The sequence below is a fragment of the Rhinopithecus bieti genome, unplaced genomic scaffold (genome assembly GCF_001698545.2).
Source record: "Rhinopithecus bieti isolate Rb0 unplaced genomic scaffold, ASM169854v2 scaffold_4816, whole genome shotgun sequence".
NCBI lineage: Eukaryota > Metazoa > Chordata > Mammalia > Primates > Cercopithecidae > Rhinopithecus > Rhinopithecus bieti.
The window spans coordinates 1,068,021-1,084,079 of NW_016804543.1; the positions used below are offsets into that span (position 1 = coordinate 1,068,021).

General features: G+C 38.6%; 1 protein-coding gene across 1 annotated transcript in view; it reads left to right on the forward strand.

Annotated features, from left to right (window-relative positions):
* LOC108527668 (membrane-associated guanylate kinase, WW and PDZ domain-containing protein 1-like) overlaps positions 1-16,059 on the forward strand; it is a 587,159-nt gene that overhangs the window by 207,632 nt on the left and 363,468 nt on the right. The window lies entirely within an intron of this gene.

Sequence of the window (16,059 nt, forward strand, 5' to 3'; positions counted from 1 at the left end):
TCCCCTCCCCTCCCCTCCCCTCTCCTCTCCTTTCCTTTCTTTCCTTTCTTTCTTTTCTTTCCTTCCTTCCTTCCCTCCTTCCCTTCTTTCTTCTCTCCCTCCCTCCCTCCCTCTGTTGCCCAGGCTGGAGTGTGGTGGCATGATCTCAGCTCACTGCAACCTCCGCCTCCTGGTTCAAGCAATTCTCCTCCCTCACCTTACTGAGTAGCTGGGACTACAGGCGTGAACCACCACACCCAGCTAATTTTTGTATTTTTAGTAGAGAGGGGGTTTCACCGTATTGACCAGGCTTGTCTCGAACTCCTGACCTATTGATCCACCCACCTCAGCCTCCCAAAGTGCTGGGATTACGGGTGTGAGCCACCGTGCCCTGCCTGTGCCCAAGGATTTCAATGGGTAGAAGAAATACTCAGATGAAGGAAAGGGTTGAGCAATTTAATGCATGGCCACAAAGAGTGCTGATGTCTTCCTAAACTTTAAGAGTGGAGTTAGGGATCGCTGGAGTATTGTTTAGTGGGTGATTGGTAAGTAATAGTCTGTATCATTTTTCCTAATTTAATATTATGTGTTTAGATTGGATCCAATCTGCACTGGAAAACACTTTAGAATAAGCCCTAGGTCTTGTATGAATTGGGTTTTCACTTTCTTTTTAAGCTGCATTTTGAGAAATGCTTCTCTGGACCCCTGTTCCCAAAGTATGCCATTCAGGATGCTGGTTCGGTAAGATCTCAGTTGATCCTGATGTGTGTGGAGGGTGTGTTTTGAAGTTAAGTGGAGTTCCTTGGCAAGATCTGAGCTTTCAATACGTTAAGAAACTTCAGGGTTCTCTGAGAAGAGGACATAGCTTATAGTGTTCTCCAGACATTTAAAATTGTTTTACTTGGATTTATTTTATGCTGCATTTATTCTTGTGCCATACGTTTTTGTTTCTTCAGTTTCTTCTGGGATATCCTTTTCTTCTGTGTAACCTTCTGTTCTGATTTAGGAATCATTTGTATCTTTTCAGTCAAGATCATCTAGATGTGGCAGGGAGAGCTCACGTATCAGTTAATCTGACCATGAGCTCAGCAAATCCTGCAGCACATCTTAGGTGCTTTGTTCACCTGGATCTGCTCAATGACCAGAGAATCTATATCCAAACTCTTAAGTTCATAATGACTCTCTGCATTTTTACACATGTGCAGAAAAAATTTAGCACTCTTTTTGGGCCACCGAACCTGGTCCAGCCCCACTGTTTGGCCTAGACACACCTACCAACTCCACTGTTGTAGCTTTGGAATGGCACCCATTGCTTCTGTCAAGTGACATCTTTTAGATGCTTGGTGGCTTTCATATATGCATACCCTCGATGGCCTGGGTGGTTCCACAGGTGTTCTTGTAGTGAAAATGAAAATTTTAACCTCTCAATTTTCCTGCTTTTTGTGGGGGTTTCTGGGTCAAGAGAATAGTGAACCATTTTCACCTCAGGCCATTTAGGGGAAGAGCCCCAAACATTTTTGACCATAAAACTCTCTTCTCTCAGAGCTTTTCTGAGACTGGAGTTGAAAATGGACTAAAGTTTAAACCTTGTTTTCTTTTATTTCTATTCTGTTTTGGTTGCTTTGATGTGAAAACAAAACAGTCCACACAGTTTCAGTCATGGTGATGACTTATTTCCCTATACCAGGAACCTGATGAGGAGAGCAAAACAAAGAAGGGATTCTCTAGAATCAGAGGATCTTTGGAAATGAGTGAGTTAACTGATAGGTAAATAAGTCTTAATCTTGGCTGTGGAAATCTCTAGCTGGGAAGGTACATTAGTTATCTAGTGCTGTGTAACAAAGTACTCCACAAATTGTTAGCTTAAAACAACAAACATTTAATATTTCGTTGTTTCTATGGGTCAGTAACTGAGCACAGCTTAACTTGGGATCCAGAGCTTCAGGTTTTTTATGAAGATACAGTCAGACTGTTAAGTTGGGCTGCAGTCTCATATGAAAACTTGACTGGGGTGGTGGGGGAATCTCCTCCCAGGGTCATTCTCCCTGTTGGCAGGCCTTGGTCCCTCATTCCGTGAACCTCTTGACAGGGCTGTCACATGATATGGCATCTGGATCCTTCCAGGAAAAAGGATCCAAGAGATAGCGAGAGATGACCTAAGACAGAAGAGAGTCTTTTTATAACCTTACCTGGCAAGTGACATCCATAACTTTTGATCAGTTCTTTTTGTTAGAATTGACTCAATAAGCCTATACTACACTTATGGGGAAAAAATTATTCAAGGTTATGAATACCAGGAGGTGGTGATCGTTGAAGACCATTGTAGGGGCTACATATTATGGATGTGTAAGAAGGGACAGAGATTTTTTTGGTAGGGGAGACATGTTTCCATTTTCATTTTATTTATGGTGAGGAGACAGGGAAAAGTGTAAGAGAAAAGCCACTGTCTCCCATTGGAAGGATCATATTCCTTGGTCTAAGAGTAAGCAGAGAGGATTAACATACATGTCAGACTGAATAAAGAGCAGTTGGTCACCATGACTTCACCTTCCAGGAGAAGAGCCCTGTTGGTTCTGAAGGTTGCTAGAAAAAAGAAAGGCAGGAATGAATTACAGAGAAGCATTTTGCTGTGGTCCAAATATTTCTTTCATCAGGATTTAATTTTATGTTAGAAGTACACATTTATGGCTGGGTGTGGTGGCTCACGCCTGTAATCCCAGCACTTTGGGAGGCCGAGGTGAGTGGATCACCTGAGGTCGGGAGTTCGAGATCAGCCTGACCAACATAGAGAAACCCTGTCTCTACTAAAAATACAAAATTAGTTGGGCATGGTGGCACATGCCTGTAATCCCAGCTACTCGGGAAGGCTGAGGCAGGAGAATTGCTTGAACCTGGGAGGCGGAGGTTGTGGTGAGCCGAGATCACGGCATTTCACTCCAGCCTGGGCAACCAGAGCGAAACTCAAAAAAAAAGAAGTACATGTTTATAAAATTTCAGGGGACATGAAACATTAAGAAAAGAGAGAAAACAGGTGTGAATTCCTTTACTTGATTAAATAATCTTTTACACCTCCTCCCTTACTAGATTGTAAATTGTAGTGTTACAAAAAGATGGTATTGTTTACTTATTATCTGTTAGACACCCAGGAGAGAAGTTCAGTTACTTCTTGCTCTCTAGGAAAGGGCTCCATAACTCTGGGCATTGACATCTGTTTTGATGTTTGAGAAATGGCAGTAAAAATTTGAGTCAATGCTCTTTATATAGTGGAGGTCTGGAGCAGGAACTGGAAAGGTGGACTGATAAAAATGCTCAAACCGATATTTATTTACTTATTTAAATATTTTATTACTGAGATTGAGTTCCTTCTTGTCTATAGTACCAAATTAGATAAGGATCCTGTTTTATGAAATGAACCCCAGATGCCCCTTAGGCACTGTGAGTTGACTCATTTCAAACCAGTTGTAATATGGGTCTTTTATTCTCTAAAATTCGGGACCTGATGCTAAGGGATGTGACTATACACTTAGGTTCCTGTGAACCCTGTGTTGGTTCACAAAGGCTGGTGGAGGGAAATTTATGACACTAAATGCTTATATTAGAAAAGAGGAAAATTGGTTACTTATTTATAGGTGTGGTGGCTCATGCCTGTAATCCCAGCACTTTGGGAGTCCGAGCCCAGGTGGATCACGAGGTCAGGAGTTCAAGATCAGCCTGCAAACATGGTGAAACCTTGTCTCTACTCAAAATACAAAAATTAGCCAGGTGTGGTGGCACGCACCTGTAATCCCAGCTACTTGGGAGGCTGAGGCAGGAAAATGGCTTGAACCCTGGTGGCGGAGGTTGTGGTGAACTGAGATCGCACCACTGTACTCCATCCTGGGCAATAGAGGGAGACTGCATCTCAAAAAAAAGAAAAGAAACAAAAAACAAAACAAAACAAAAAAAAAAAAGAAAGAAAGAAAAGAGGAAAAATTTAAGTAAAAGTCTGGAGCCCCTACATCAAGTAACTGGAAGAGGAGGAGCAAAATAAACCCAAGGCAAACAGAAGAAAGGAAATAAAGATAACAGAAATAAATGAAATTAAAAACAGAAAACAATAGAGAAAATCAATGAAACAAAAAGCTAGTTATTTGAAAAGTTCAATAAAATAGATATCTGGCAAGACTAAGAAACAAAAAAGACACATTATTAATATAAAAAATAAAATAGAGGCTGTCCCTGTTGATGTCACCATGCAGATACCAAAAACATCTACGGGAATAATACTCTGAACAACTCTGCACACATCAATTTTACGACTGAGATGAGATGGGCCAATTTTTTGAAAAGTACAAACTACCACAACTTACTATCAAATGGATAGTTTGAATAGCTCTGTTATTTTTAAGGAAATTGAATTTGTAATTTGGCTCTCCCCCATCTCTAGGCCCAAATGATTTCAATGGAGAATTGTAGCAAATGTCTAAAAAAGAATTAATACGAACTCTATATTTTTCATTCCAGAAAATAGAAGAAGAGGAAATAACTCTAACTCACTTTATGAAGCTAGTTTTATCCTGATATCAAAACTAGACCAAGATAATACTAAAAACAAAAACAAAACAAACGGCTACAGAACAATATCCCTCATGAATCTAGGCCACCCCCTGCCCACACCAAAATCCTTAACAGTGTCTTCCAAATAGAAGCCAGCAATATATGAAAGAATTCTACTACAACATGACCAAGAAGGGTGTATTCTAGGGATGTAAGACTGGTTCGGTACTTAGAAATCAATCAAGGTAACTCACCTTATTGATAGGCTAAGAAAGAAAAATCACATGATTATATCAATTGATGCAGAAAACTTATTTGATAAAATGTAATACCTATCCATGATAAAATCTCTCAGGAAAGTATGAATACAAGGAAACTTCTTATCTACATAAAACCTAGAGCTATCATTATACGTAATGGTGCAAGACCGAATGCCTTCTGCCTGAGGCAGTGAACAAGGCATAGATGTCCATTTTCTCCACTGCTGTTCAATACAGTACGGGAATTTCTAGCTAGGGTAGTAAGGCAAGACGAGGAAATAAAAAACATATACTCTGGAAATGAAGAAATAAACTACATCTTTGTGGATGATATCTTTGTCTACAGAGAAAAGCCTAAGAAATCGACCAAAAAAAAAAAAAAAAAATCCTAGAACTAATAAATGAGTTCAGCAAGGTCACAGGATACAAGATAAGCTTACAAAAATCAATCATATTTCCATATACTGGCAATGACCACATGGATACTGAATTTAAAATGTATACCACTTACAATTCCATAAAAACGTATACTTAGGTATAACTCTAACAAAATATATACCAGAGTTAATATGCTGACAACTATAAAGTGCTAATTAAAGATGTTAAATGAGATCTAAATGAATGGAGAGATACCTCATTGCATATATTGAAGACTCAACGTCATAAAGATGCTTTACAACATGACTATATTTGGTTTGCAAGTAATGTCTCTCAGTTCGTAACTTATTTTTTCATCTTCACAGGTCTTCTGTGTAGCGAAAGTTTTGAAGTTTGATAAAGTCCAGTTTGTCAGTCTTTTATGGATCATGCTTTCAATGTTGTGTCTAAGAATTCTTCTCCAAGCCCTGTGTCCTGAAGGTATTCTCCTGTGTTTTAGCTGAACAGTTTTATAGTTTATATTTTTCATTTACATCTCTGATCCATTTTAAGTTAATTTTTGTTTAAAGATGAGTTTAGGCTCAGCTTATTTTGCCACTATTTGTTGAAGACTATCCTTCCTCCATTGAATTGTTTGCGCCTTTGTCACTCATGGAGCTGTCATTTCCTGTAACAATATTCTCTTCTGGAATGCTTCCTGAAGGACCTGCTTGAGGCTGTTTTACAGCCAATTAAAAGAAATAAGTCGAAGGAATACATTATAAAATAATGATAAAAAGTGTAACATGAGTAGTATATTAACCTTAACATTTATCATAATTATCAAGTATGATGCACTGTACATAATCGTGTGTGCTGTGCTTTTCTATGTCTGGCAGCACAGTAGGTTTGTTTACCTCAATATCACCACAAACACATGAATAGCTAGAATCTTATGATGGCTACAGTTATCACTAGGCAATAGGAATTTTTTAGCTCCCTTGTAATTTTATGGGACCACCATTGTATATGGGGTCTGTTGTTGACTGAAATGTTATGCAGTGCATGACTTAATAAAGGACTCATCTAGAATTTATAAAGATGTCTCAGAACTGAACATTAAAAACCAAGCAATTCAATTATAAAATGGGCAAAAGACAACACAGATGGCAACTAAATACTTAAAAAGATGTTCAACATTACTAACCATTAGGGAAATGCAAATTAAGACCATGATGTGTTATTATTACACAGAGAACAGCTGAAATAAAAGATAGTGGCAACACCAAATCCTGGTGAGGATGCAGAGAAACTGAATCTCTCATACATTGTTGGTGGGAATGTAAAATGGTACAAACACACTGGAAAATGATATGTCAGTTTCTTAATTAATTAAACATACATTTACAGCAGGACCCCAGTCATACTCCTAGGCATTCACCCTAGAGAAATGGAAACTTATGTCCACACAAAAACCTGAACACGATTGTCCATAGCAGCTTTGTTTATAATGGTCAACAACTAAAATGTGCTACAATAGCTGAATGGTGAAACAAACTGTGGTACATCTGTGCCGTGGAATACTATTCAACAATAAAAAGGAACAAACTGTTGATATACACAATAACTCAGATGGATCTCAAAGGCATTATGCTGAATGAAGAAAAAACAATCTCTAAAGGTCATATGTTGTATGATTCTATTTATGTAATATTCTTGAAATGATCAAATTATAGAGATGAAAACATAATGTTGCCAGGCATGTTGTGGAGAGGTGTATATACACTAAAGGAGTAGCACAAGGGAGATCTTTGTGGTGATGAAATATTTGTGTATCTTTTTTTTTGTTTGTTTGTTTTGTTTTGAGTCTCACTCTGTCACCCAGGCTGGATTGCAGTGGTGGAATCTCGGCTCACTGCAACCTCCATCTCCTAGGTTCAAGCTATTCTCCTGCCTCAGCCTGCCTAGTAGTTGGGATTGCAGGCGTTTGCCGCCACACCCGGCTAATTTTTTATATTTTTAGTAAAGTTGGGGTTTCACCATGTTGGCCAGGCTGATCTTGAATTCCTGACCTCAAATGATCTACCCTCCTTGGCCTCCCAAAGTGCTGGGATTACAGGTGTGAGCCACTGTGCCCAGCCAGTTGTGTATCTTGGAGTGGTGGTTACACAAACCTATATGTGATAAAATAACATAGAACTCATACACAAATATTCCAGTGCCAGTTTTCTTGCCTTGAGGTTGTACTGTGGTTATGTAAGATGTAACCTATGGGGGAATCTGGGTGAAGGGTATGCACAACTTCTCTGTTCTATCTTTACCACTTTCTGTAAACCTAAAATGTTTTCAAAATAAAAAGTTTAAAAATAAGACCTTCATGGGTTGGTCAAACTGAGTTTGGGAAACCCTATATTAGACCCTTTAAAGACGAATAAGGAAGTGTGAAATTTGAGGTTGTGCCTTTTAGGAACTACCTAAAAATATCGAAGAGGACAACAGACATGAACAAAACAGACCAACATAGATTTAAATGCTGACTGAAACCACTCCTGTGATTTTTTTTTTTATTATTATACTTTAAGTTCTAGGGTACATGTGCATAACGTGCAGGTTTGTTACATATGTATACTTGTGCCATGTTGGTGTGCTGCACCCATCAACTCGTCAGCACCCATCAATTCATCATTTATATCAGGTATATAATTCCTGTGATTTTAAAAAGAAAAACGTAAAAAAGAAAATGGCAAATTTAGTTACTTCATGCTTTGCATTCATATTTAGTGTTTATACCTTAGAGAAGACGCTCTCTGTTACCAAGCATCAGGAGGTTGGCCCCCATCGTTGGGTTAGCAGCTGGGTGGAGTCATGGCATATTTTATAGAAGCAGAGGATGAAGGCATCTGCTGGCTGTGATTCCCTTGTGTGAGCTGGACAGATATAATGGTCATCGACTTTCGACGTGTGTGGGCACTGGAGAACGTTGCTGGAAGAATTCCAGGAGCTCTGTCCTATCTCTGGGAGGTCGTGGCATCAACCAACCCTATTTTCATATTGTACTTTATCTTCCTTCAGCAGGTGTGGCAGCTGCAGTTGATGGTCATCTGTGGGGTTGTTCAGCCAGCTGCTGCAGAAATGACAGCCCAGATGGAGGTGGGCAGGGCCAGGAAGGCACACATCTGCCTTTTCGCCTGGAGTTATTTCTAGCAGGAGGTGACTGCCATATCTTACCTGTGTCTTCTTGGAGCTGAGATACCATAATGCTTCGTGGAGAAGCAAGTTCTGTTTTTGATTTTTTTTTTTTTTTTGAATTGAAGAAAACCTTTATTTTTTCTGTCTTGATGGTGTGTCAGTAATTACTTCTTAGGAACCTTTTCCAAAAGGTGTCACATTTAGGACCTATCTGTGAGGAAAGGTCAGAGGTATGTAAGATGGTGGCATTATTCTTGTTGTTATACCACCTCCCATTTATATTACAATTTAATAGTTTCAAATACAGTGAACTAGGGCAGATGATTGCGGGTGTGGTGTTTATGGCACCAGATATTTACAAAAGTGATAGCTCCACGGAAAGCACAGCTCTTTCCCTTTACTTATGTATTTATTTATTTTTGAGGTGGAGTCTCACTCTGTTGCCCAGGCTGCAGCCTCCGCCTCCTGGGTTCAAGCAATTCTCTGCCTTAGCCACCTGAGTAGCTGGGATTACAGGTGCCTGCCACCACGCCTGGCCAATTTTTGTAGTTTTAGTGGAGATGGGGTTTCACCATCTTGGCTAGGGTGGTCTTGAACTCCTGATCTTGTGATCCACCCGCCTCAGCCTCCCAAAGAGCTGGGATTACAGGCATGAGCCACTGCGCCTGGCCTCTTTCCCTTTCTTTAGACGACCATCATCTTTCCTGTTGATCTTTTCATACCTGCCTGGTCCTGTCTTTGTCCTGTGCATCCTTATTTTTGTCCTTTATTCACAATCCTTACCACTAAGCCACTAGTCCTCAGCCGCTTTATATTTTAGAGATCCTTTAAGAAACTAGAAAGGTGAACGAACATTGTACTGTGCCTGCAGAGTTAGATTTCTTTCTTTGTTACTATCCAACATATCACTGAGTAGGGTGTTTTATTCTTCTGACTCAGATTTTGTATTCATGGAGCAAAATATTCACATTTTGCAATGAGAACATCATTTTTTCTTTGGCTTTGTGATGTTATGCACTGTACCTTTTACCCCTTACTTGGGAATGGTTGTACCTCCCTTCCATCTTTGGTCTGACAACCCGCTTAATGCAATGTCTGGTTGGTAGATGACAGCACAGCAGTGTGCCCCTTGGGAAGTGTGGATGACATGCCACAAGCTACCAAACTTGTGCCTTGACACTGGGTCCTCAGTTGAGCAGGTAACACAACTTGCTTTTCTGCAGTGATGTGGACTTCAGTTCTGCTCTCATCTCTTATCCACCATACCAACTTTTATAATTAAAACAGGAATAAACAAGATGCTTAATGTAATCTGCAAGGGAGAAACAGGGCGATTGAACAGAAGGGCTGCATTCTGGTTTCAAGCACAGGGCGGGAGAGTCTATATATGGTGCAGAGGGTGCTAAAATTGTAAATATAAATTCTTAAATCTGCCAAATAATGGTCTGTAAATAGTGTAAAATAAGAATTTTCTCATTTACATTTAAGTAGTTTAGATTTCTTGTTTTCACTATAAAATGTAATATTAATGCAAATATTATCTGGCAATGAAAGTAAATACAGCAGACAGAGTCGTTAATTTCTTGTATACAATCATCTGTTTTCAAACATTGGCTTATCGTGAATGGCCTTTATCATACTTGTGAGTTCTATTTGTTAAAGCAACAAGAATCAAAAACTCAGGAAATGCAAATGCATGGGATTAGGAAATTCATTGGCTTTGGGTTGAAGGTGAATATTTTCTCTACTTACTTGACACAAGTTAACTTGCTGGTACATTTGTCGTTGATATTAAGCAGCCCCTTTAACACTATTTTCTCTTCCTGCCAGACAAGTCTGAACCAATGAATTTTTTAATGTCCTTATCATGTAACTGTAGTTTCTTGCTTCCTTGATGTGAATAAGGTAGTTACATAGTACTTAGTCCCTGGATATAATAAAATAAATATTGTACCAGAGAGGCACTCAAAAATACTATAGACAAACCAAAATGGAGTTTTAAAAAAGTTTAGGTCACCCAGAAGAAGGTAGAAAAGTAAATTGGAGAAAAGAAAACAGAGAAGAAACAGAAAACAAAAAACAGAATAAAAACCTTAAGACCTAACACATTAACAATTTTGTTAAAAGCAAATGCTCTAAGAACATCAATCGAAAGACAAGAGATTGGCAGAATGGACAAAAACATGACCCAGCTATATGTTGTCTTCAAGAAACTCACTTCAAATAAAACAATATAGGCAGGTTCAAAATGAAAGGATGGAAAAAGGTATGTAATGCAAACACCAATCAAAAGAAAGCAGTAATGACTGTATTAACATCAGATAAAGTAGACTTCATAGCAAATAAAATTACCAGAGACAGAGAGGGACATTTTATAATGATAAATAAAAGGGTCATTCCACCATGTCTACATAGCAATTCTAAATGCCTTTGCAACAAACAAAAGACCTGTAAAATATATGAAGCTAAAACTGCTAGAGATGAAAGGAGAAATAGACACATCCACAATTACAGTTGTAGACATCAAAACCCCTCTCTCAACAATTGACAGAACAACTAGAGAGAAAAATCTGCAAAAATGTGGAAGAACTCAACACCATCAGCTAACTGAATCTAATTGGCATTTGTAGACCTTCCACCCAACAAAAGTAGAATAGATATTATTTTCAAGTACCCACAGATCGTATACCAAGAAAAACCATATCATGAGTCATAATACAAAGCATGAAATTTAAAAGAACTGAAATCATATAGAGCATATTCTCCAACCACAGTGGAATCAAAGTAGAAATCAATAAGAGAAAGATAGCTCCAACTACTTGGATTTCCTGAGCTGTTTCCTGAACATGTTAAGCTCATTCACACCATTTGAGGTTTCTGTGTGGAGTGCTCTTCCCTCCGATTTTTCTCTTGGATGATTCATTCAGAGCTTTAAATTCAATGCCATTTCACAAACTTCTGTAATTACCCAATCTAAAGTAGCCTTTCTAGAACCTCCTCTGGCCAATATCTTCATGTTCCTACCTCCTCTTACTTTCATACCATCCTGTTATTTTCTTCTTAGCACTTATTATTATCTGAAGTTATCTTTGTTGTTTATCTATCAGCTGGTGTTAGGCATAAGAATTTCAGCTGCAGAAAAGTAGAAATTACACTTGCTGTGTTCACCACAGCATCCCCAGTGCCTAGGGAAGCAGGTGCTGAGTAAGAATTTGCAAATGGACTGTAGATTTCTGTTACATAGCTGGTCATGTGTACTAGTAATCTAAAGATATTTTCACTGCCACAGAAAGCTACAGGGGAGCTTGTGAAAGTTCATAAACTTTTTCCTGCAAGCAAATGAAACAGAGATCTAGCCCCTCTCTTTTGAACAAACTTTTGGCTTCATATAATTGTTTACTCAATTAAGGAAACTTTTCTGGGATCTCAGATTATAATAGGTTGAATATGCTCAAAAGCATGCTGAAGCCTGCCACCTAACTTATGGAAAAAAGCTGGTAGTTGCTTCAAGTTGTTTGTAATAATACAGCAAAAATCTCATAAAGCCTGGAATTTAAAAATGAATATTCTCTATTTTATATAACGTAGTAAAGACTTATAAATAGGTAAATCATCAAGTATTACACTAGTAAATAGATATTTGAACATATACTTGCACATTCAATGAAAGTTGATCTTCAGTCTTTCTGTTTTGAATTGGAGTTGTACCTAGGCTGTTGGTCTCTGATGCTATTGGGGAAGCCAGAGAGGTTGTATTGTATGGGTGTTAGAAGTTCAGTAGACCTACATTCCAGTCCTCGCCCTCTATTACTGATTTACCTGTTTGGAGATGTTGGAAAAGTCATTTATTTACCTTCCCAAGCCCCATTCAGTCACTTCATCCATACAAATGGGAGTATAATTGCACCACTGTAGAGTTCTTGTGAGAATTTTAGTGAAATATAGTAAGAATGCATATTTAATCTGTTTCCTTGATACAGTCATATACTGGGTGAAAGCGGTGAGTAGGATTCAGGCTCCTCCACATTAAGTAATAATAACCAGACTTGAAAACCAAATAGTATCCATAATGGTTTGCCATTTTCATCAAAGTGAATAGAGACCATGATGGTTAGATTGAAGGCAGATGTTTGCCTGATGGGTAGTCATTTCAGTAAACATTAAATATCTCTTGTATGCCTGGAGCTGCCCTAGGATGTGGAGGTATAGAAATAAACAAGAGGCTCAGGTCTTCTGAGAGAGATGGTCAGAAAAATGAATGGCTCCAAAACACATGGTAATTGTTGGAAGAGAAGCTTTGGGCTGAGTGCTTTTGTGGCACAGAGAAGGGAGCATCTAGCTTCATCCAGGAGTCTTGAAAGATGAATGAACAGAAGTTACTTGCTAAGCAAATAGGCATGGAAGAGCATGTCATATTCAGAGACATGCCAGCAGTTTGGTTATGAGGAATTGCTGTAAGCCTTTTATTCTTTTGTGATTCTCCATTCCTAAGAGTTTTCTTTTCAGTGTGTTCAGTTTCATTACATGTGCTAGAACCGCACTGGAAGTCTTTAACTATTGTTTGGAAGAATCTCTCTTAGCCCCTCCCTTGGCATCATTTGTAAAGGGCTTAACCAAATTATAAGGCACAAAGACTGCACAGAACCAGCTGCATTTGTAGGCACTGATTTGGGAGACGTCAATTCTGCCAATTAAATGTGGTGCCTAGTGAATCCACAGTGTAATTTATGCTGATAGCTGTGCAGTTGTTGCCTTTCCAATTGTGATTAAACATTCATCTATGAGCATTCAAGAGAAAGGTGCTCTGAAAAGAGGGCTGGTTGGAAACATCAGAGACCAAAAGGCACTCTTGAATGATGACAGCAAAACTTCAAAGACCTCCTGATAAATTGTAATGTAAGGTCTCTCGAGATTATTGGCACAATATGAAAGGCAAGGCACCCACAATCATTACTCAACATTCAGTTAGTTCAGGAATGGGTAAAATAGGTGAATTGCAACTTTGGCACGCTGTAACCTTGTGGCTCACATATGTGGTGGCACATTTCAGATTTGCCTTTTTCAATTTCAAATCTGTATCAACACTGCCACCTTTTATTTTCTCTTTAAAGCAAATGTATTTCAGAGAGGCATTTTATCTAAAACTTCCATTCACACAAGTAAATTCTTTCCAGTAGATGCTTTTTAAATATTTGCAACAATTTATGTGGAATTTTTTTGTTTTGGCCCTGTGAATTTCCTGCCTGAATCTTAAGACCAGGAGTCATTTAGTTCTTAGCTTTTACTTCAAAACTTGGCATTTTTATAGTGGTAGCATGCCAACTTTCAGGAGTTAGAGGCCAGTCTTCAAATCTACTTTATGGATTAAGTGTTCTATTTTGCATACTTTGGAAGAGTGGTTAAGTTCTACCGTGTACGTGGTTATACAATAAGATGCTTTATCTCTACACTTCTGCTCTTCACATGCTCCATCCTTAAAAGTATGGAGGAATTTGAACTCACTAGCTTTGGGTTTCAGTCTGTACTTATTTTAGTTTTTGAGACCAAGTAACGCTACTTGGAATCTATAAAAAATTTTTTGCCAGGTTGCCTGGTTCATCTTCCTCAGAATTAGCAGAGGAGGCTCTTAGCAAAGGAGAAACTGAAGCTTGTTGGGGAAGTGATACTTGCTTGAAGTTGTCCATTAAGTCAGGGACAGGTTGCAGAGTAATGTGCTGGCTTCTAGCTTGAAGTTAGAAGTGAGGAACAGGACAAAAAGGTCGTTAGGGACACTGGCACTTCACTTAGCATTCATGAATTTAGAATGCAGAATCAAATGTAGACCAGTCACCTCATTTCACAAATAAAGGGGAATATCATTTAGCAGTTTTAGCTCAGAGAGGTCCAATTGCTAAAAGTGCATATAGCTGATTACTGGCAGAGTCTAAATGTGTTTACATTTTAAATATATTGTATAATATTTCTAAAACCACCCAGTGTCACCCTGTCCATAGTTTTGCATGCTTGTTTGCTTCAGTTTAACACTATAAATCTTTTCTTTTGTATTACCAGATGTCACAAGTGGTGGGACTCCTGATAAACAATGGAGGTCCCATTGTCTCCTTCTATTTACCTTACTAAAAACATGGGGAGTATTATAACCTTGGTAGAGTTTGGGCAAGCAGTCCCATGTTTCATCACTTGGACACATCTGATTATTAAAATCTGTCTAACAGATTGCATAATATAATACTATGAATCATAAACCAATGGAAAATCGATAGCAAATATAAGTCAGTCTTGTTTAAGGCACCTCTATTGATAAGGAGTCTGATATAGAATCTGGCTGTGGAAATCTGGTGTGAAATAATGTCCACTGAGAGAAGTTGTGTGGTGGCAGCCCATTCACTTAGCATTGATTTAAAACATATTTTATGTTTTGCATGAGAGCTCTTATTGGAGCCATGGTTAAACTAATCGTTAGTTGGTTGGTGGTAAACTAAATTATGCCAGCTATAGCTACCCCATGTCTTTATTTGGAAGTGAACTTTATATGTTTTCTTTCTCTCTCTCTCTCTGTTTTCTTTCTCTCTCTATGTTTTCCTTCTCTCTCTCTCTCTCTCTCCCCCCTTTCATGAGATTGTTCTCAGGTGTGGTTTTAGCATTACACAAAAAGCCTCAGGAAGATTTGATTCCAAAATCAGATTTATCCTTAAGGTGGAAATTAGAAAAACTGCGATGCCTCAAACAGATGTTCCCGCTGACACAGTATGTGCCAAGACCTTAATGGTAGTGTTCAATCCATGATACTGGCTTTCATATTAAAAATCTGGGCAGTGCTGGTGGTCAGAACTCAGAAAGTTCTTTGCTTCTGTATGTGTACCAGGCTTCATCTGCATAAATAATGATCTCACATGTGTTTGGAATGTCATTTCTCACCTGTATGTAGATACCATTGTGACTAATAAGACAATTTATGTATAAGCATTGCTGAATCCAAAGTATAATTGGAGGGAGGAGAGTCAGTCATCACTTACTGAAAGCACAACTGTTTATGTAGGGATCCATGCTATAGTTTTGCCATTATAAAAACACATTACACTGGAAAAAAAACTTGAGATTCCTGATCAAGCTTAATTATCTTTGCCTTTCAGAATAGTCTGGAATGATTTAATATCTTTGAGAGTAATGGCTCAGAGACTTTCCCCAACATCAACAGCTGTCTTTGGCATTGCAGACATTGCAAATGGGGTTTTGTGCAACTGTCATGCTTATTAAAAAACATTTGTAAGCAATATACCATGTGTCTCAGTGTATTAGGGCTGCTATAACAAAATAGACTGGGTAATTTACAAGCATCAGAAATTTATTGCTTACACTTCTGGGAGCTGGGAAGTCCAAGATCAAGGCACCAGCAGATTTGATGTCTGGGGAGGTCTTCTTCGTCATAGACGGTGCCTTACTATATCTTGACATGCCAGAAGGGGTGGAAGAAAGCACCCTAGCGCCTCTTTATAAGAGCACTGATCATATTCTTGAGAGTGGGGCCCTCATGACCTCATCTCTTCCCAAAGGCCCCACTTCTTGATACTATCACACTGGGTATTAGGTTCCAACAAAGGAATTTTGGGAGGACACTGACATTCAGACCATAGCACTATGCAATTGGTTCCTTTTGATTTTAAAGACCAAGAGACTAAGAAGATGTTCAGAAATGCTCTTCATTTTGTCCGAACCTATATATTAGTTTTCTGTTGCT